Below are 23,167 nucleotides of genomic sequence, written 5' to 3' on the forward strand. Positions count from 1 at the left end.
TGGCTGAGAGACATTTTTAAGGCAGAAAGTTACAGGAGCATAGCTGGAGAAAGTAACATTAGCTATTTAAAGGGACACTGAACACAATTTTTTTTCTTTTGTAATTCAGAAAGAACATGCAATTTTATGCAACTTTCTAATTTACTCCTATTATCAATTTTTCTTTGTTCTCTTGCTATCATTATTTGAAAAAGAAGGCATCTAAGCTTTTTTTCTCTTGTTAAGTGTATCCAGTCCACGGATCATCCATTACTTGTGGGATATTCTCCTTCCCAACAGGAAGTTGCAAGAGGATCACCCACAGCAGAGCTGCTATATAGCTCCTCCCCTAACTGTCATATCCAGTCATTCTCTTGCAAGCCTCAACCAAGATGGAGGTCGTAAGAGGAGTGTGGTGTTTTATACTTAGTTTATTCTTCAATCAAAAGTTTGTTATTTTTAAATGGTGCCGGAGTGTACTGTTTATCTCAGGCAGTATTTAGAAGAAGAATCTGCCTGCGTTTTCTATGATCTTAGCAGAAGTAACTAAGATCCATGGCTGTTCTCACATATTCTGAGGAGTGAGGTAACTTCAGAGAGGGAATGGCGTGCAGGTTTTCCTGCAATAAGGTATGTGCAGTTAATATTTTTCTAGGGATGGAATTTGCTAGAAAATGCTGCTATACCGAACTAATGTAAGTAAAGCCTTAAATGCAGTTATAGCGACTGGTATCAGGCTTATTAATAGAGATACATACTCTTATAAAAATGTAATATAAAACGTTTGCTGGCATGTTTAATCGTTTTTATATGTATTTGGTGATAAAACTTATTGGGGCCTAGTTTTTTTTCCACATGGCTGGCTTGAATTTTGCCTAGTAACAGTTTCCTTAGGCTTTCCACTGTTGTAATATGAGTGGGAGGGGCCTTTTTTAGTGCTTTTCTGTGCAGATAAAAATACTGACAGAGACATTCAGCTTCCCTCTGCATGATCCAGGACATCTCTGGAGGGCTCAAAAGGCTTCAAAGTCGTTTTTGAGGGAGGTAAAAAGCCACAGTAGAGCTGTGGCAGTTGTTGTGACTGTTTGGAAAAAAAAAATGTGTGTTCCTTAAAGAAAGGTTCTTCAGGCAGTGGTTCCTTCCGCTTAATCCTGCCTTGTCCCTCCCATCATCCGTGTACTTTAGCTTTGGTATTGGTATCCCACAAGTAATGGATGATCCGTGGACTGGATACACTTAACAAGAGAAAACATAATTTCTCCAACATAGGTGTGTCCGGTCCACGGCGTCATCCTTACTTGTGGGATATTCTCTTCCCCAACAGGAAATGGCAAAGAGCCCAGCAAAGCTGGTCACATGATCCCTCCTAGGCTCCGCCTACCCCAGTCATTCTCTTTGCCGTTGTACAGGCAACATCTCCACGGAGATGGCTTAGAGTTTTTTAGTGTTTAACTGTAGTTTTTATTATTCAATCAAGAGTTTGTTATTTTGAAATAGTGCTGGTATGTACTATTTACTCAGAAACAGAAAAGTGATGAAGATTTCTGTTTGTATGAGGAAAATGATTTTAGCAACCGTCACTAAAATCCATGGCTGTTCCACACAGGACTGTTGAGAGCAATTAACTTCAGTTGGGGGAACAGTGAGCAGTCTCTTGCTGCTTGAGGTATGACACATTCTAACAAGACGATGTAATGCTGGAAGCTGTCATTTTCCCTATGGGATCCGGTAAGCCATGTTTATTACGATCGTAAATAAGGGCTTCACAAGGGCTTATTAAGACTGTAGACTTTTTCTGGGCTAAATCGATTCATTATTAAACACATATTTAGCCTTGAGGAATCATTTTATCTGGGTATTTTGATATAATAATATCGGCAGGCACTGTTTTAGACACCTTATTCTTTAGGGGCTTTCCCAAAGCATAGGCAGAGCCTCATTTTCGCGCCGGTGTTGCGCACTTGTTTTTGAGAGGCATGGCATGCAGTCGCATGTGAGAGGAGCTCTGATACTTAGAAAAGACTTTCTGAAGGCGTCATTTGGTATCGTATTCCCCTTTGGGCTTGGTTGGGTCTCAGCAAAGCAGATACCAGGGACTGTAAAGGGGTTAAAGTTCAAGACGGCTCCGGTTCCGTTATTTTAAGGGTTAAAGCTTCCAAATTTGGTGTGCAATACTTTTAAGGCTTTAAGACACTGTGGTGAAAATTTGGTGAATTTTGAACAATTCCTTCATGTTTTTTCGCAATTGCAGTAATAAAGTGTGTTCAGTTTAAAATTTAAAGTGACAGTAACGGTTTTATTTTAAAACGTTTTTTGTACTTTGTTATCAAGTTTATGCCTGTTTAACATGTCTGAACTACCAGATAGACTGTGTTCTGAATGTGGGGAAGCCAGAATTCCTATTCATTTAAATAAATGTGATTTATGTGACAATGACAATGATGCCCAAGATGATTCCTCAAGTGAGGGGAGTAAGCATGGTACTGCATCATTCCCTCCTTCGTCTACACGAGTCTTGCCCACTCAGGAGGCCCCTAGTACATCTAGCGCGCCAATACTCCTTACTATGCAACAATTAACGGCTGTAATGGATAATTCTGTCAAAAACATTTTAGCCAAAATGAACACTTATCAGCGTAAGCGCGACTGCTCTGTTTTAGATACTGAAGAGCATGACGACGCTGATAATAATATTTCTGAAGGGCCCCTAACCCAGTCTGATGGGGCCAGGGAGGTTTTGTCTGAGGGAGAAATTACTGATTCAGGGAACATTTCTCAACAAGCTGAACCTGATGTGATTACATTTAAATTTAAGTTGGAACATCTCCGCATTCTGCTTAAGGAGGTATTATCCACTCTGGATGATTGTGACAAGTTGGTCATCCCAGAGAAACTATGTAAAATGGACAAGTTCCTAGAGGTGCCGGGGCTCCCAGAAGCTTTTCCTATACCCAAGCGGGTGGCGGACATTGTTAATAAAGAATGGGAAAGGCCCGGTATTCCTTTCGTCCCTCCCCCCATATTTAAAAAATTGTTTCCTATGGTCGACCCCAGAAAGGACTTATGGCAGACAGTCCCCAAGGTCGAGGGAGCGGTTTCCACTTTAAACAAACGCACCACTATACCCATAGAGGATAGTTGTGCTTTCAAAGATCCTATGGATAAAAAATTAGAAGGTTTGCTTAAAAAGATGTTTGTTCAGCAGGGTTACCTTCTACAACCAATTTCATGCATTGTCCCTGTCGCTACAGCCCTCAGCTGTGGGGCATTCCAGACATGGATCTGATGGCCTCTCGTCAGAACTTCAAAGTTCCTTGCTACGGGTCCAGATCCAGGGATCCCAAGGCGGCTCTAGTGGATGCACTAGTAGCACCTTGGACCTTCAAACTAGCTTATGTGTTCCCGCCGTTTCCTCTCATCCCCAGGCTGGTAGCCAGGATCAATCAGGAGAGGGCGTCGGTGATCTTGATAGCTCCTGCGTGGCCACGCAGGACTTGGTATGCAGATCTGGTGAATATGTCATCGGCTCCACCTTGGAAGCTACCTTTGAGACGAGACCTGCTTGTTCAGGGTCCGTTCGAACATCCGAATCTGGTTTCACTCCAGCTGACTGCTTGGAGATTGAACGCTTGATCTTATCGAAGCGAGGGTTCTCAGATTCTGTTATCGATACTCTTGTTCAGGCCAGAAAGCCTGTAACTAGAAAGATTTACCACAAAATTTGGAAAAAATATATCTGTTGGTGTGAATCTAAAGGATTCCCTTGGGACAAGGTTAAGATTCCTAAGATTTTATCCTTCCTTCAAGAAGGATTGGAAAAAGGATTATCTGCAAGTTCCCTGAAGGGACAGATTTCTGCCTTGTCTGTGTTACTTCACAAAAAGCTGGCAGCTGTGCCAGATGTTCAAGCTTTTGTTCAGGCTCTGGTTAGAATTAAGCCTGTTTACAAACCTTTGACTCCTCCTTGGAGTCTCAATTTAGTTCTTTCAGTTCTTCAGGGGGTTCCGTTTGAACCCTTACATTCCGTTGATATTAAGTTATTATCTTGGAAAGTTTTGTTTTTAGTTGCAATTTCTTCTGCTAGAAGAGTTTCAGAATTATCTGCTCTGCAGTGTTCTCCTCCTTATCTGGTGTTCCATGCAGATAAGGTGGTTTTACGTACTAAACCTGGTTTTCTTCCAAAAGTTGTTTCTAACAAAAACATTAACCAGGAGATTATCGTACCTTCTCTGTGTCCGAAACCAGTTTCAAAGAAGGAACGTTTGTTGCATAATTTGGATGTTGTTCGCGCTCTAAAATTCTATTTAGATGCTACAAAGGATTTTAGACAAACATCTTCCTTGTTTGTTGTTTATTCCGGTAAAAGGAGAGGTCAAAAAGCAACTTCTACCTCTCTCTCTTTTTGGATTAAAAGCATCATCAGATTGGCTTACGAGACTGCCGGACAGCAGCCTCCCGAAAGAATCACAGCTCATTCCACTAGGGCTGTGGCTTCCACATGGGCCTTCAAGAACGAGGCTTCTGTTGATCAGATATGTAGGGCAGCGACTTGGTCTTCACTGCACACTTTTACCAAATTTTACAAGTTTGATACTTTTGCTTCTTCTGAGGCTATTTTTGGGAGAAAGGTTTTGCAAGCCGTGGTGCCTTCCATTTAGGTGACCTGATTTGCTCCCTCCCTTCATCCGTGTCCTAAAGCTTTGGTATTGGTTCCCACAAGTAAGGATGACGCCGTGGACCGGACACACCTATGTTGGAGAAAACAGAATTTATGTTTACCTGATAAATTTCTTTCTCCAACGGTGTGTCCGGTCCACGGCCCGCCCTGGTTTTTTTAATCAGGTCTGATATTTTATTTTCTTTAACTACAGTCACCACGGTACCATATGGTTTCTCCTATGCAAATATTCCTCCTTAACGTCGGTCGAATGACTGGGGTAGGCGGAGCCTAGGAGGGATCATGTGACCAGCTTTGCTGGGCTCTTTGCCATTTCCTGTTGGGGAAGAGAATATCCCATAAGTAAGGATGACGCCGTGGACCGGACACACCGTTGGAGAAAGCAATTTATCAGGTAAACATAAATTCTGTTTTATGCTTACCTGATAAATTTATTTATCTTGTAGTGTATCCAGTCCACGGCCCGCCCTGTCCTTTTAAGGCAGGTCTAAATTTTAATTAAACTACAGTCTCCACTGCACCTTATGGTTTCTCCTTTCTCTGTTTTCGGTCGAATGACTGGATATGACAGTTAGGGGAGGAGCTATATAGCAGCTCTGCTGTGGGTGATCCTCTTGCAACTTCCTGTTGGGAAGGAGAATATCCCACAAGTAATGGATGATCCGTGGACTGGATACACTACAAGAGAAATAAATTTATCAGGTAAGCATAAATTATGTTTTTTGTTTCAGTACTCTGGACAGCACTTTTTTATTGGTGGATGAATTTATCCACCAATCAGCAAGGACAACCCAGGTTGTTCACCAAAAATGGGCCGGCATCTAAACTTACATTCTTGCATTTCAAATAAAGATACCAAGAGAATGAAGAAAATTTGATAATAGGAGTAAATTAGAAAGTTGCTTAAAATTTCATGTTCAATCTGAATCACGAAAGAAAAATGTTGGGTACAGTGTCCCTTTAACCTCAGTGATCCAATGATTTAGTTGATAGTAAAATCTAAATATACCATGTGTCTTTCTAATACAGGGACAGTTTATCCCCTCCCAGTCAGATTTCTTTCTTAGGAGCAGTCACTCACACCCCAACATCCCAGAGTTTTAAATCCTTCCCACTACCCTAAACCATCAGTCATTTGTTTGCCTCCTAGATGGGGTGAGGTGAATACTGAAATGCTGAAAGGGGTTCCCTAACCAACCTAAGACCCACTTCCTCCTCATAGTGCTTTGTCAGACAGAGAGGTGGACAATGCATTGCCAGCCAGGCAGTGAAATATTTATTTTTCCAATGGGACATGTAGCAGGCCTCCCACGTGAAATGTAGTGGTCAGGAGGGAAATGTAGAATTATACACCAATCCCCTGGGTTGTAGAATAATCTTATGTACTGTGCTTGCACTTCCAAGGATGGGCTTGTGTTCTGAAAGCAATTCCTGCACCTGATGTAATCACAGTGAATGAAGGTGCTGACATTGCACCTTAAAGTGATGGTAAACTCTCCCCTTTTTAAAATCAGATCTGAAATGTCAGTGATATCTTAGATGGAGTTTAATTCATCAGTTGTGAAGAAGATGCGCTACAGCTTAAGTTTTAATATAGATATAAAATTTGAATACCCTGCACTCCGCCGCCACTTCACAAGTCATTCAGAGGGGTAGACAAGGAGTTCTCAGCCAGACAGTGAAAGGTCTTTTCTCAGTGAGAAGTCTCATAGGCCTCCCAGGTGAAATGTGGACTTGTCCACCAATTACCTGGTCTACTCCTTGTGGATTCACAGCCCTCCCCAGGTCAAATGTGGATTTGTCCACCAATCCCCTGTGTTTGTAGATGCTGTTAATGATTTAGATCCTTGACATTGGGCTCACACTGCCTAGGATGGGCTCGTCTACCGAAAGCAAAATGCTGCAACTAAGGTAAGCACAGTGGATGAAGGTGCCGAGAGCTAAGAACCTGTACCTTCATAGCCCACTTAGCTATTAGTATGAACATGTTCACATAGTCTGGGAACATATATTTATACACCATCCACCTCATACTTGCAGTTTATAGCACTTGGGTACTTAAAAAAATATATTTTTTGAGGTTAGTGCTGCTTTAAATTTAGCGAGGTTAGCTTAGCATGCTACAAGGCAGATCCTATATTATGTTAACCCTTTCCCGTTTCTTTGCTTTGTTAGGATTCTCAAGTATGTGTGCCTGCTCTTTGTACCTCATGTGCTGAGCCTATTGCTATTTCTAAACAGGATTTTACTACTCTTTAGAGTGTACAAGGGGTTTTACCCTATCAAAGTTGCTTCCAGGAAAGTTCTTCTGAACTTTCTCCAAAACGTAAATATTGTATTCACTCTGCTGTTAGTGAGGTTCTAGCTTGCTTGCCTTCACCTGGTAAGCGCAGGCATTTGCAAGGGTTTAAAGGTGGTGCTTCTTTGGCCTTTAGCTCATCAGGGACTTCCCTTAGGAGCAGTCTCCTCAATCTACCCATTAATGATAGGGGTCTCTAACTCTGAGGACTCTTATTCTGAGGATAGTCTCTCTGAGTCTCAGGACCCTGCTGCTGTGGGAGAGGATGTGTCCTTTAATTTCAGACTGGAGCATATTCATGCCTTATTGCAGGAAGTTTTAATTGCTTTAGAGGTAGAAGGTTGTCATGCTACAGTCAAACAACCTGTTAAGAGGACCGATTCTAGAAAAACTGCATGATATTCAGGATCTCATTAATCTCTTGAGAACAGCAAATTCCTTTATTTGTTATGCAGCAGTGGAAATGATTCACATAAATGTTAAGAATGCTGCATTAGCTGTTTAGCTAAGCAAGCTTTATGACTTAAGTCTTGGTCTGCTGATATGGTTTTTAAGCCCAGACTACTTTCTCTCCCCTTCTAGGGTAAATATCTCTTTGGGCCTCGACTGGGTGCTATTATTGCAACTGTCAATGGGGATAAGGGAGCTTTTCTAGCCCAGAGAGGGTAAGCTTAGATCTGCAAGGCATTTTTATATTTTTCGACAATTTAAGGCTCAGAAAGATTCCCCCTCTGAGCAGAGTTTTTAAGTCCTCCTGGAAGTCTTAACTCTTCTTGGTCCAAAAACGAATAGTCCAAGAGGTCTACCTCGGCTCCAAAAACTGCATGATGGTGTAGCCCCATACCAGACCAGTCTCTGGTAGGGGCAGATTGAGCCTTTCAGGATGCTTAGAAGAGATCTGTTCAGGATCCCTGGGTATTTAAAATCATTTCCCAGGGGTATCAAATACCTCTTCAGGGTAGATTATTTTTGTCTCAAGTGCCTTTAACCCTTTGAGTGCTAAGCACTTTCTTTCATGTAATTAGCAAGAGTCCATGAGCTAGTGACGTATGGGATATACATTCCTACCAGGAGGGGCAAAGTTTCCCAAACCTCAAAATGCCTACAAATACACCCCTCACCACACCCACAATTCAGTTTTACAAACTTTGCCTCCGATGGAGGTGGTGAAGTAAGTTTGTGCTAGATTCTACGTTGATATGCGCTCCGCAGCAAGTTGGAGCCCGGTTTTCCTCTCAGCGTGCAGTGAAAGTCAGAGGGATGTGAGAAGAGTATTGCCTATTTGAATGCAGTGATCTCCTTCTACGGGGTCTATTTCATAGGTTCTCTGTTATCGGTCGTAGAGATTCATCTCTTACCTCCCTTTTCAGATCGACGATATACTCTTATATATACCATTACCTCTGCTGATTCTCGTTTCAGTACTGGTTTGGCTATCTGCTATATGTAGATGAGTGTCCTGGGGTAAGTAAGTCTTATTTTCTGTGACACTCCAAGCTATGGTTGGGCACTTTGTTTATAAAGTTCTAAATATATGTATTCAAACATTTATTTGCCTTGACTCAGAATGTTCAACTTTCCTTATTTTCAGACAGTCAGTTTCATATTTGGGATAATGCATTTTTGATTTAATCATTTTTTCTTACCTTCAAAAATTTGACTCTTCCCGGTGGGCTATTAGGCTCGCGGGGGCTGAAAATGCTTCATTTTATTACGTCATTCTTGGCGCGGACTTTTTTGGCGCAAAATTCTATTTCCGTTTCCGGCGTCATACGTGTCGCCGGAAGTTACGTCATTTTTTGACGTTATTTCGCGCCAAAAATGTCGGTGTTCCGGATGTGGCGTCATTTTGGCGCCAAAAGCATTTAGGCGCCAAATAATATGGGCGTCGCTTTAGTCTCCTCATTTATTTAAGTCTCATTTTTTATTGCTTCTGGTTGCTAGAGGCTTGTTCTTGGCATTTTTTCCCATTCCTGAAACTGTCATTTAAGGAATTTGATCAATTTTGCTTTATATATATGTTGTTTTTTCTCTTACATATTGCAAGATGTCTCACGTTGCATCTGAGTCAGAAGATACTACAGGAAAATCGCTGTCAAGTGCTGAATCTACCAAAGCTAAGTGCATCTGCTGTAAACTTTTGGTAGCCATTTCTCCAGCTGTTGTTTGTATTGATTGTCATGACAAACTTGTTAAAGCAGATAATATTTCCTTTAGTAAAGTACCATTGCCTGTTGCAGTTCCTTCAACATCTAAGGTGCAGAATGTTCCTGATAATATAAGAGATTTTGTTTCTGAATCCATAAAGAAGGCTATGTCTGTTATTTCTCCTTCTAGTAAACGTAAAAAATCTTTTAAAACTTCTCTCCCTACAGATGAATTTTTAAATGAACATCATCATTCTGATTCTGATGACTCCTCGGGTTCAGAGGATTCTGTCTCTGAGGTTGATGCTGATAAATCTTCATATTTATTTAAAATGGAATTTATTCGTTCTTTACTTAAAGAAGTACTAATTGCTTTAGAAATAGAGGATTCTGGTCCTCTTGATACTAATTCTAAACGTTTGGATAAGGTATTTAAAGCTCCTGTGGTTATTCCAGAAGTTTTCTTCTGTTATGTGTGATCAGTCCACGGGTCATCATTACTTCTGGGATATAACTCCTCCCCAACAGGAAATGCAAGAGGATTCACCCAGCAGAGCTGCATATAGCTCCTCCCCTCTACGTCAGTCCCAGTCATTCTCTTGCACCCAACGACTAGATAGGATGTGTGAGAGGACTATGGTGATTATACTTAGTTTTTATGACTTCAATCAAAAGTTTGTTATTTTAAAATAGCACCGGAGCGTGTTATTACTTCTCTGGCAGAGTTTTGAGGAAGAATCTGTCAGAGTTTTTTACTATGATTTTAACCGGAGTAGTTAAGATCATATTGCTGTTCTCGGCCATCTGAGGGAGGTAAAGGCTTCAGATCAGGGGACAGCGGGCAGAGGAATCTGCATTGAGGTATGTAGCAGTTTTTATTTTCTGAATGGAATTGATGAGAAAATCCTGCCATACCGTTAAAATGACATGTATGTATACACTTCAGTATTCTGGGGATGGTATTTCACCGGAACTACTCTGTTAAAGGTCACTAATCCTTTTTAATAACTATTTATCATGTTAAACGTTTTTGCTGGAATGTAGAATCGTTTACATTGCTGAGGTACTGTGTGAATAAATATTTGGGCATTATTTTCCACTTGGCAGTTTTTTTGCTTTATTTGTGACAGTTTCGTTTCTCTTCACTGCTGTGTGGGAGAGGGAGGGGCCGTTTTGGCGCTCTTTGCTACGCATCAAAAAATACCAGTCAGTTACTTTTATTTTTCCTGCATGATCCGGTTCATCTCTGATAGATCTCAGGGGTCTTCAAACTTCTTTGAAGGGAGGTAAATTCTCTCAGCAGAGCTGTGAGAATTCTTATAGTGACTGTGAATAAAAACGTTGCTTTGTATTTTTTATGTCAAATTTAATTATTGTTATTTTACTAATGGGAACAAACCTTTGCTAAAAGTTTTGTTGTTTTAAAGTTTGATGCTATAACTGTTTTTCAGTTCACTATTTCAACTGTCATTTAATCGTTAGTACCTCTTTGAGGCACAGTACGTTTTTTGCTAAAAAAGATTATAACCAAGTTGTAAGTTTTTTGCTAGTGTGTTAAACATGTCTGACTCAGAGGAAGATATCTGTGTCATTTGTTCCAATGCCAAGGTGGAGCCCAATAGAAATTTATGTACTAACTGTATTGATGCTACTTTAAATAAAAGTCAATCTGTACAATGTGAACAAATTTCACCAAACAGCGAGGGGAGAGTTATGCCGACTAACTCGCCTCACGCGGCAGTACCTGCATCTCCCGCCCGGGAGGTGCGTGATATTTTGGCGCCTAGTACATCTGGGCGGCCATTACAGATAACATTACAAGATATGGCTACTGTTATGACTGAAGTTTTGTCTAAATTACCAGAACTAAGAGGCAAGCGTGATCACTCTGGGGTGAGAACAGAGTGCGCTGACAATGCTAGGGCCATGTCTGATACTGCGTCACAGCTCGCAGAGCATGAGGACGGAGAGCTTCATTCTGTGGGTGACGGTTCTGATCCAAACAGATTGGACTCAGATATTTCAAATTTTAAATTTAAATTGGAGAACCTCCGTGTATTACTAGGGGAGGTCTTAGCAGCTCTCAACGATTGTAACACCGTTGCAATACCAGAGAAACTGTGTAGGTTGGATAAATACTTTGCGGTACCGGCGAGTACTGACGTTTTTCCTATACCTAAGAGACTAACTGAAATTGTTACTAAGGAGTGGGATAGACCCGGTGTGCCGTTCTCACCCCCTCCAATATTTAGAAAGATGTTTCCAATAGACGCCACCACTCGGGACTTATGGCAAACGGTCCCCAAGGTGGAGGGAGCAGTTTCTACTTTAGCTAAGCGTACCACTATCCCGGTGGAGGATAGCTGTGCTTTCTCAGATCCAATGGATAAAAAATTAGAGGGTTACCTTAAGAAAATGTTTGTTCAACAAGGTTTTATATTACAACCCCTTGCATGTATCGCGCCGATTACGGCTGCGGCAGCATTTTGGATTGAGTCGCTTGAAGAGAACCTTAGTTCATCTACGCTAGACGACATTACGGACAGGCTTAGAGTCCTTAAACTAGCTAATTCCTTCATTTCGGAGGCCGTAGTACATTTAACCAAACTTACGGCTAAGAACTCAGGATTCGCCATACAGGCACGTAGGGCGCTGTGGCTAAAATCCTGGTCAGCTGATGTTACTTCTAAGTCCAAATTACTTAATATACCTTTCAAGGGGCAGTCTTTATTTGGGCCCGGTTTGAAAGAGATTATCGCTGACATTACAGGAGGTAAGGGCCACGCCCTACCTCAAGACAAAGCCAAAGCTAAGGCTAGACAGTCTAATTTTCGTCCCTTTCGGAACTTTAAAACAGGAGCAGCATCAACCTCCACTGCACCAAAACAGGAAGGAGCTGTTGCTCGTTACAGGCAAGGCTGGAAGCCTAACCAGTCCTGGAACAAGAGCAAGCAGGCCAGGAAACCTGCTGCTGCCCCAAAGACAGCATGAATCGAGAGCCCCCGATCCGGGACCGGATCTAGTGGGGGGCAGACTCTCTCTCTTCGCCCAGGCCTGGGCAAGAGATGTTCAGGATCCCTGGGCTCTAGAGATCATATCGCAGGGATACCTTCTAGACTTCAAATTATCTCCCCCAAGAGGGAGATTTCATCTGTCAAGGTTGTCAACAAACCAGATAAAGAAAGAAGCGTTTCTACGCTGCGTACAAGATCTGTTATTAATGGGAGTGATCCATCCGGTTCCGCGGTCGGAACAAGGACAAGGGTTCTACTCAAACCTGTTTGTGGTTCCCAAAAAAGAGGGAACTTTCAGGCCAATCTTAGATTTAAAGACTCTAAACAAATTCCTAAGAGTTCCATCGTTCAAAATGGAAACTATTCGGACAATCTTACCCATGATCCAAGAGGGTCAGTACATGACCACAGTGGATTTAAAGGATGCTTACCTTCACATACCGATCCACAAAGATCATCACCGGTATCTAAGGTTTGCCTTCTTAGACAGGCACTACCAGTTTGTAGCTCTTCCATTCGGATTGGCTACGGCTCCAAGAATCTTCACAAAGGTTCTGGGTGCCCTTCTAGCGGTACTAAGACCGCGAGGGATTTCGGTAGCTCCGTACCTAGACGACATTCTAATTCAAGCTTCAAGCTTTCAAACTGCCAAGTCTCATACAGAGTTAGTTCTGGCATTTCTAAGGTCGCATGGATGGAAAGTGAACGAAAAGAAGAGTTCTCTCTTTCCTCTCACAAGAGTTCCATTCTTGGGGACTCTTATAGATTCTGTAGAAATGAAGATTTACCTGACAGAAGACAGGTTAACAAAGCTTCAAAATGCATGCCGCGTCCTTCATTCCATTCAACACCCGTCAGTAGCTCAATGCATGGAGGTGATCGGCTTAATGGTAGCGGCAATGGACATAGTACCTTTTGCACGCCTACACCTCAGACCGCTGCAATTATGCATGCTAAGTCAGTGGAATGGGGATTACTCAGATTTGTCCCCTACTCTGAATCTGAATCAAGAGACCAGAAATTCTCTTCTATGGTGGCTTTATCGGCCACACCTGTCCAGGGGGATGCCATTCAGCAGGCCAGACTGGACAATTGTAACAACAGACGCCAGCCTACTAGGTTGGGGCGCTGTCTGGAATTCTCTGAAGGCTCAGGGACTATGGAATCAGGAGGAGAGTCTCCTTCCAATAAACATTCTGGAATTGAGAGCAGTTCTCAATGCCCTTCTGGCTTGGCCCCAGTTAACAACTCGGGGGTTCATCAGGTTTCAGTCGGACAACATCACGACTGTAGCTTACATCAACCATCAGGGAGGGACAAGAAGCTCCCTAGCAATGATGGAAGTATCAAAGATAATTCGCTGGGCAGAGTCTCACTCTTGCCACCTGTCAGCAATCCACATCCCGGGAGTGGAGAACTGGGAGGCGGATTTCTTGAGTCGCCAGACTTTTCATCCGGGGGAGTGGGAACTTCATCCGGAGGTCTTTGCCCAAATACTTCGACGTTGGGGCAAACCAGAGATAGATCTCATGGCGTCTCGCCAGAACGCCAAACTTCCTCGCTACGGGTCCAGATCCAGGGATCCGGGAGCAGTTCTGATAGATGCTTTGACAGCACCTTGGAACTTCAGGATGGCTTATGTGTTTCCACCCTTCCCCCTGCTTCCTCGATTGATTGCCAAAATCAAACAGGAGAGAGCATCAGTAATTCTAATAGCACCTGCATGGCCACGCAGGACTTGGTATGCAGATCTAGTAGACATGTCATCCTGTCCGCCTTGGTCTCTACCTCTAAGACAGGACCTTCTGATACAGGGTCCATTCAAACATCAAAATCTAACTTCTCTGAAGCTGACTGCTTGGAAATTGAACGCTTGATTTTATCAAAACGTGGTTTTTCTGAGTCGGTTATTGATACCCTAATTCAGGCTAGGAAGCCTGTTACCAGAAGGATTTACCATAAAATATGGCGGAAATACCTATACTGGTGCGAATCCAAAGGTTACTCCTGGAGTAAGGTTAGGATCGCTAGGATACTGTCTTTTCTACAAGAAGGTTTAGAAAAGGGTTTATCAGCTAGTTCATTAAAGGGACAGATTTCAGCTCTGTCCATCTTGTTACACAGACGTCTGTCAGAAAATCCAGACGTCCAGTCCTTTTGTCAGGCTTTAGCTAGGATCAAGCCTGTGTTTAAAGCTGTTGCTCCACCATGGAGTTTAAACTTAGTTCTTAACGTTTTACAGGGTGTTCCGTTTGAACCCCTTCATTCCATTGATATAAAAATGTTATCTTGGAAAGTTCTGTTTTTAATGGCTATTTCCTCGGCTCGAAGAGTCTCTGAGTTATCAGCCTTACATTGTGATTCCCCTTATCTGATTTTTCACTCAGACAAGGTAGTTCTGCGTACTAAACCTGGGTTCTTACCTAAGGTAGTCACTAACAGGAACATCAATCAAGAGATTGTTGTCCCATCCTTGTGTCCAAATCCTTCTTCAAAGAAGGAACGTCTTTTACACAATCTGGATGTAGTTCGTGCCCTCAAGTTCTACTTGCAGGCAACTAAAGATTTTCGCCAAACTTCTTCCTTGTTTGTCGTTTACTCTGGACAGAGGAGAGGTCAAAAAGCTTCTGCTACCTCTCTCTCTTTTTGGCTTCGTAGCATAATACGTTTAGCCTATGAGACTGCTGGACAGCAGCCTCCTGAAAGAATTACAGCTCACTCCACTAGAGCTGTGGCTTCCACTTGGGCCTTTAAGAATGAGGCCTCTGTTGAACAGATTTGCAAGGCTGCAACTTGGTCTTCACTTCATACTTTTTCCAAATTTTACAAATTTGACACTTTTGCTTCTTCGGAGGCTATTTTTGGGAGAAAGGTTCTTCAGGCAGTGGTTCCTTCGGTATAATGAGCCTGCCTTTCCCTCCCGTCATCCGTGTACTTTTGCTTTGGTATTGGTATCCCAGAAGTAATGATGACCCGTGGACTGATCACACATAACAGAAGAAAACATAATTTATGCTTACCTGATAAATTCCTTTCTTCTGTTGTGTGATCAGTCCACGGCCCGCCCTGTTTTAAGGCAGGTAAATATCTTTTAAATTATACTCCAGTCACCACTTCACCCTTGGTTACTCCTTTCTCGTTGATTCTTGGTCGAATGACTGGGACTGACGTAGAGGGGAGGAGCTATATGCAGCTCTGCTGGGTGAATCCTCTTGCATTTCCTGTTGGGGAGGAGTTATATCCCAGAAGTAATGATGACCCGTGGACTGATCACACAACAGAAGAAAGGAATTTATCAGGTAAGCATAAATTATGTTTTTCCTGTTCCTAATGCTATTTCTGCAGTAATTTCCAAAGAATGGGATAAATTGGGTAATTCATTTACTCCTTCTAAACGTTTTAAGCATTTATATCCTGTGCCGTCTGACAGATTGGAATTTTGGGACAAAATCCCTAAAGTTGATGGGGCTATTTCTACCCTTGCTAAACGTACTACTATTCCTACGTCAGATGGTACTTCGTTTAAGGATCCTCTAGATAGGAAAATTGAGTCCTTTCTAAGAAAAGCTTATCTGTGTTCAGGTAATCTTCTTAGACCTGCTATATCTTTGGCTGATGTTGCTGCAGCTTCAACTTTTTGGTTGGAAACTTTAGCGCAACAAGTAACACATCGTGATTCTCATGATATTATTATTCTTCTACAGCATGCTAATAATTTTATCTGTGATGCCATTTTTGATATTATCAGAGTTGATGTCAGGTTTATGTCTTTAGCTATTTTAGCTAGGAAAGCTTTATGGCTTAAAACTTGGAATGCTGATATGGCTTCTAAATCAACTTTACTTTCTATTTCTTTCGAGGGTAACAAATTATTTGGTTCTCAGTTGGATTCCATCATTTCAACTGTTACTGGTGGGAAAGGAACTTTTTTACCACAGGATAAAAAATCTAAAGGTAAAAGTAGGGCAAATAATCGTTTTCGTTCCTTTCGTTTCAACAAAGAACAAAAGCCTGATCCTTCATCCTCAGGAGCAGTTTCAGTTTGGAAACCATCTCCAGTCTGGAATAAATCCAAGCCAGCTAGAAAGGCAAAGCCTGCTTCTAAGTCCACATGAAGGTGCGGCCCTCATTCCAGCTCAGCTGGTAGGGGGCAGGTTACGTTTTTTCAAAGAAATTTGGATCAATTCTGTTCACAATCTTTGGATTCAGAACATTGTTTCAGAAGGGTACAGAATTGGTTTCAAGATGAGACCTCCTGCAAAGAGATTTTTTCTTTCCCGTGTCCCAGTAAATCCAGTAAAAGCTCAAGCGTTTCTGAAATGTGTTTCAGATCTAGAGTTGACTGGAGTAATTATGCCAGTTCCAGTTCCGGAACAGGGGATGGGGTTTTATTCAAATCTCTTCATTGTACCAAAGAAGGAGAACTCCTTCAGACCAGTTCTGGATCTAAAAATATTGAATCGTTATGTACGGATACCAACGTTCAAAATGGTAACTGTAAGGACTATCTTGCCTTTTGTTCAGCAAGGGAATTATATGTCCACAATAGATTTACAGGATGCATATCTGCATATTCCGATTCATCCAGATCATTATCAGTTCCTGAGATTCTCTTTTCTGGACAAGCATTACCAGTTTGTGGCTCTGCCGTTTGGCCTAGCTACAGCTCCAAGAATTTTTACAAAGGTTCTCGGTGCCCTTCTGTCTGTAATCAGAGAACAGGGTATTGTGGTATTTCCTTATTTGGACGATATCTTGGTACTTGCTCAGTCTTTACATTTAGCAGAATCTCATACGAATCGACTTGTGTTGTTTCTTCAAGATCATGGTTGGAGGATCAATTTACCAAAAAGTTCTTTGATTCCTCAGACAAGGGTAACCTTTCTGGGTTTCCAGATGGATTCAGTGTCCATGACTCTGTCTTTAACAGACAAGAGACGTCTAAAATTGATTGCAGCTTGTCGAAACCTTCAGTCACAATCATTCCCTTCGGTAGCCTTATGCATGGAAATTCTAGGTCTTATGACTGCTGCATCGGACGCGATCCCCTTTGCTCGTTTTCACATGCGACCTCTTCAGCTCTGTATGCTGAAGCAATGGTGCAAGGATTACACGAAGATATCTCAAACAATATCTTTAAAACCGATTGTTCGACACTCTCTAACATGGTGGACAGATCACCATCGTTTAATCAGGGGGCTTCTTTCTCCAACATAGGTGTGTCCGGTCCACGGCGTCATCCTTACTTGTGGGATATTCTCTTCCCCAACAGGAAATGGCAAAGAGCCCAGCAAAGCTGGTCACATGATCCCTCCTAGGCTCCGCCTTCCCCAGTCATTCTCTTTGCCGTTGTACAGGCAACATCTCCACGGAGATGGCTTAGAGTTTTTTAGTGTTTAACTGTAGTTTTTATTATTCAATCAAGAGTTTGTTATTTTAAAATAGTGCTGGTATGTACTATTTACTCTGAAACAGAAAAGAGATGAAGATTTCTGTTTGTAAGAGGAAAATGATTTTAGCAACCGTTACTAAAATCGATGGCTGTTCCACACAGGACTGTTGAGAGGAATTAACTTCAGTTGGGGGAACAGTGAGCAGATTTTTGCTGCTTGAGGTATGACACATTCTAACAAGACGATGTAATGCTGGAAGCTGTCATTTTCCCTATGGGATCCGGTAAGCCATTTTTATTACAGAAAGAAAAAAAGGGCTTCACAAGGGCTTTCTAAGACTGTAGACATTTTCTGGGCTAAATCGATTTATATATAAGCATATTTTATACTCCATAGCCTTGAGGAATTATTTTAATCTTGGGAATTATGTAAAATAACCGGCAGGCACTGTATTGGACACCTTATTCTCTAGGGGCTTTCCCTAATCATAGGCAGAGTCTCATTTTCGCGCCTGTATTGCGCACTTGTTTTTGAGAAGCATGACATGCAGATGCATGTGTGAGGAGCTCTGATACATAGAAAAGACTTTCTGAAGGCGTCATTTGGTATCGTATTCCCCTTTGGGCTTGGTTGGGTCTCAGCAAAGCAGATACCAGGGACTGTAAAGGGGTTAAATATAAAAACGGCTCCGGTTCCGTTATTTTAAGGGTTAAAGCTTCCAAATTTGGCGTGCAATACTTTTAAGGCTTTAAGACACTGTGGTGAAATTTTGGTGAATTTTGAACAATTCCTTCATACTTTTTCGCAATTGCAGTAATAAAGTGTGTTCAGTTTAAAATTTAAAGTGACAGTAACGGTTTATTTTAAAACGTTTTTTGTACTTTGTTATCAAGTTTTTGCCTGTTTAACATGTCTGAACTACCAGATAGACTGTGTTCTGAATGTGGGGAAGCCAAGGTTCCTTCTCATTTAAATAGATGTGATTTATGTGACACAAAATTTAGAGAAAATGATGCCCAAGATGATTCCTCAAGTGAGGGGAGTAAGCATGGTACTGCATCATCCCCTCCTTCGTCTACACCAGTCTTGCCCACACAGGAGGCCCCTAGTACATCTAGTGCGCCAATACTCCTTACTATGCAACAATTAACGGCTGTAATGGATAATTCTATCAAAAACATTTTAGCCAAAATGCCCACTTATCAGCGAAAGCGCGACTGCTCTGTTTTAGAAAATACTGAAGAGCATGAGGACGCTGATGATATTGGTTCTGAAGGGCCCCTACACCAGTCTGAGGGGGCCAGGGAGGTTTTGTCTGAGGGAGAAATTTCAGATTCAGGGAAAATTTCTCAACAAGCTGAACCTGATGTGATTACATTTAAATTTAAATTGGAACATCTCCGCGCTCTGCTTAAGGAGGTGTTATCCACTCTGGATGATTGTGAGAATTTGGTCATTCCAGAGAAACTATGTAAAATGGACAAGTTCCTAGAGGTCCCGGGGCCCCCCGAAGCTTTTCCTATACCCAAGCGGGTGGCGGACATTGTAAATAAAGAATGGGAAAGGCCCGGTATACCTTTCGTCCCTCCCCCCATATTTAAAAAATTGTTTCCTATGGTCGACCCCAGAAAGGACTTATGGCAGACAGTCCCCAAGGTCGAGGGGGCGGTTTCTACTCTAAACAAACGCACCACTATACCCATAGAAGATAGTTGTGCTTTCAAAGATCCTATGGATAAAAAATTAGAAGGTTTGCTTAAAAAGATGTTTGTTCAGCAAGGTTACCTTCTACAACCAATTTCATGCATTGTTCCTGTCACTAGAGCCGCGTGTTTCTGGTTCGATGAGCTAGAAAAGGCGATCAATAATAATTCTTCTTCTTATGAGGAGATTATGGACAGAATTCGTGCTCTCAAATTGGCTAATTCTTTCACCCTAGACGCCACTTTGCAATTGGCTAGGTTAGCGGCGAAAAATTCTGGTTTTGCTATTGTGGCGCGCAGAGCGCTTTGGTTAAAATCTTGGTCAGCGGATGCGTCTTCCAAGAACAAATTGCTTAACATTCCTTTCAAGGGGAAAACGCTGTTTGGCCCTGACTTGAAAGAGATTATCTCTGATATCACTGGGGGCAAGGGCCACGCCCTTCCTCAGGATAGGTCTTTCAAGGCCAAAAATAAACCTAATTTTCGTCCCTTTCGCAGAAACGGACCAGCCCCAAGTGCTACGTCCTCTAAGCAAGAGGGTAATACTTCTCAAGCCAAGCCAGCCTGGAGACCAATGCAAGGCTGGAACAAAGGAAAGCAGGCCAAGAAACCTGCCACTGCTACCAAGACAGCATGAGATGTTGGCCCCCGATCCGGGTCCGGATCTGGTGGGGGGCAGACTCTCTCTCTTCGCTCAGGCTTGGGCAAGAGATGTTCTGGATCCTTGGGCGCTAGAAATAGTCTCCCAAGGTTATCTTCTGGAATTCAAGGGGCTTCCCCCAAGGGGGAGGTTCCACAGGTCTCAATTGTCTTCAGACCACATAAAAAAACAGGCATTCTTACATTGTGTAGAAGACCTGTTAAAAATGGGAGTGATTCATCCTGTTCCATTAGGAGAACAAGGGATGGGGTTCTACTCCAATCTGTTCGTAGTTCCCAAAAAAGAGGGAACATACAGACCAATCTTAGATCTCAAGATCCTAAACAAGTTTCTCAAGGTTCCATCGTTCAAAATGGAAACCATTCGAACAATTCTTCCTTCCATCCAGGAAGGTCAATTCATGACCACGGTGGATTTAAAGGATGCGTATCTACATATTCCTATCCACAAGGAACATCATCGGTTCCTAAGGTTCGCATTCCTGGACAAGCATTACCAGTTTGTGGCACTTCCGTTCGGATTAGCCACTGCTCCAAGGATTTTCACAAAGGTACTAGGGTTCCTTCTAGCGGTGCTAAGACCAAGGGGCATTGCAGTAGTACCTTACTTGGACGACATTCTGATTCAAGCGTCGTCCCTTCCTCAAGCAAAGGCTCACACGGACATTGTCCTGGCCTTTCTCAGATCTCACGGGTGGAAAGTGAACGTAGAAAAAAGTTCTCTTTCTCCGTCAACAAGGGTTCCCTTCTTGGGAACAATAATAGACTCCTTAGAAATGAGGATTTTTCTGACAGAGGCCAGAAAATCAAAACTTCTAAACTCTTGTCAAATACTTCATTCTGTTCCTCTTCCTTCCATAGCGCAGTGCATGGAAGTAATAGGTTTGATGGTAGCGGCAATGGACATAGTTCCTTTTGCGCGAATTCATCTAAGACCATTACAACTGTGCATGCTCAGTCAGTGGAATGGGGATTATACAGACTTGTCTCCGAAGATACAAGTAAATCAGAGGACCAGAGACTCACTCCGTTGGTGGCTGTCCCTGGACAACCTGTCACAAGGGATGACATTCCGCAGACCAGAGTGGGTCATTGTCACGACCGACGCCAGTCTGGTGGGCTGGGGCGCGGTCTGGGGACCCCTGAAAGCTCAGGGTCTTTGGTTTCGGGAAGAATCTCTTCTCCCGATAAATATTCTGGAACTGAGAGCGATATTCAATGCTCTCAAGGCTTGGCCTCAGCTAGCAAAGGCCAAGTTCATACGGTTTCAATCAGACAACATGACGACTGTTGCGTACATCAACCATCAGGGGGGAACAAGGAGTTCCCTGGCGATGGAAGAAGTGACCAAAATCATTCAATGGGCGGAGACTCACTCCTGCCACTTGTCTGCAATCCACATCCCAGGAGTGGAAAATTGGGAAGCGGATTTTCTGAGTCGTCAGACATTTCATCTGGGGGAGTGGGAACTCCATCCGGAAATCTTTGCCCAAATTACTCAATTGTGGGGCATTCCAGACATGGATCTGATGGCCTCTCGTCAGAACTTCAAGGTTCCTTGCTACGGGTCCAGATCCAGGGATCCCAAGGCGACTCTAGTAGATGCACTAGTAGCACCTTGGACCTTCAAACTAGCTTATGTATTCCCGCCGTTTCCTCTCATCCCCAGGCTGGTAGCCAGGATCAATCAGGAGAGGGCATCGGTGATCTTGATAGCTCCTGCGTGGCCACGCAGGACTTGGTATGCAGACCTGGTGAATATGTCATCGGCTCCACCATGGAAGCTACCTTTGAGACGAGACCTTCTTGTTCAAGGTCCGTTCGAACATCCGAATCTGGTCTCACTCCAACTGACTGCTTGGAGATTGAACGCTTGATCTTATCAAAGCGAGGGTTCTCAGATTCTGTCATTGATACTCTTGTTCAGGCCAGAAAGCCTGTAACTAGAAAAATTTACCACAAAATATGGAAAAAATATATCTGTTGGTGTGAATCTAAAGGATTCCCTTGGGACAAGGTAAAAATTCCTAAGATTCTATCCTTTCTTCAAGAAGGTTTGGAGAAAGGATTATCTGCAAGTTCCTTGAAGGGACAGATTTCTGCCTTGTCTGTCTTACTTCACAAAAAGCTGGCAGCTGTGCCAGATGTTCAAGCCTTTGTTCAGGCTCTGGTTAGAATCAAGCCTGTTTACAAACCTTTGACTCCTCCTTGGAGTCTCAATTTAGTTCTTTCAGTTCTTCAGGGGGTTCCGTTTGAACCCTTACATTCCGTTGATATTAAGTTATTATCTTGGAAAGTTCTGTTTTTGGTTGCAATTTCTTCTGCTAGAAGAGTTTCAGAATTATCTGCTCTGCAGTGTTCTCCTCCTTATCTGGTGTTCCATGCAGATAAGGTGGTTTTACGTACTAAACCTGGTTTTCTTCCGAAAGTTGTTTCCAACAAAAACATTAACCAGGAGATAGTCGTGCCTTCTTTGTGTCCGAATCCAGTTTCAAAGAAGGAACGTTTGTTGCACAATTTGGATGTTGTTCGTGCTCTATAATTCTATTTAGATGCTACTAAGGATTTTAGACAAACATCTTCCTTGTTTGTTGTTTATTCTGGTAAAAGGAGAGGTCAAAAAGCAACTTCTACCTCTCTCTCTTTTTGGATTAAAAGCATCATCAGATTGGCTTATGAGACTGCCGGACGGCAGCCTCCTGAAAGAATCACAGCTCATTCCACTAGGGCTGTGGCTTCCACGTGGGCCTTCAAGAACGAGGCTTCTGTTGATCAGATATGTAAGGCAGCGACTTGGTCTTCACTGCACACTTTTACTAAATTTTACAAGTTTGATACTTTTGCTTCTTCGGAGGCTATTTTTGGGAGAAAGGTTTTGCAAGCCGTGGTGCCTTCCATCTAGGTGACCTGATTTGCTCCCTCCCTTCATCCGTTTCCTAAAGCTTTGGTATTGGTTCCCACAAGTAAGGATGACGCCGTGGACCGGACACACCTATGTTGGAGAAAACAGAATTTATGTTTACCTGATAAATTACTTTCTCCAACGGTGTGTCCGGTCCACGGCCCGCCCTGGTTTTTTAATCAGGTCTGATAATTTATTTTCTTTAACTACAGTCACCACGGTATCATATGGTTTCTCCTATGCAAATATTCCTCCTTTACGTCGGTCGAATGACTGGGGAAGGCGGAGCCTAGGAGGGATCATGTGACCAGCTTTGCTGGGCTCTTTGCCATTTCCTGTTGGGGAAGAGAATATCCCACAAGTAAGGATGACGCCGTGGACCGGACACACCG

The 23,167-nt window shown here is 42.7% G+C and overlaps 1 protein-coding gene across 1 annotated transcript in view; it reads left to right on the plus strand.

The window, feature by feature from the left end:
- The window catches only part of TDRD10 (tudor domain containing 10), a 176,951-nt gene that overhangs the window by 38,583 nt on the left and 115,201 nt on the right, over nt 1-23,167 (plus strand). The gene's annotated exons all lie outside the window — the stretch shown is intronic.

Source organism: Bombina bombina, chromosome 1, assembly GCF_027579735.1.
Source record: "Bombina bombina isolate aBomBom1 chromosome 1, aBomBom1.pri, whole genome shotgun sequence".
Taxonomy (NCBI): Eukaryota; Metazoa; Chordata; class Amphibia; order Anura; family Bombinatoridae; genus Bombina; species Bombina bombina.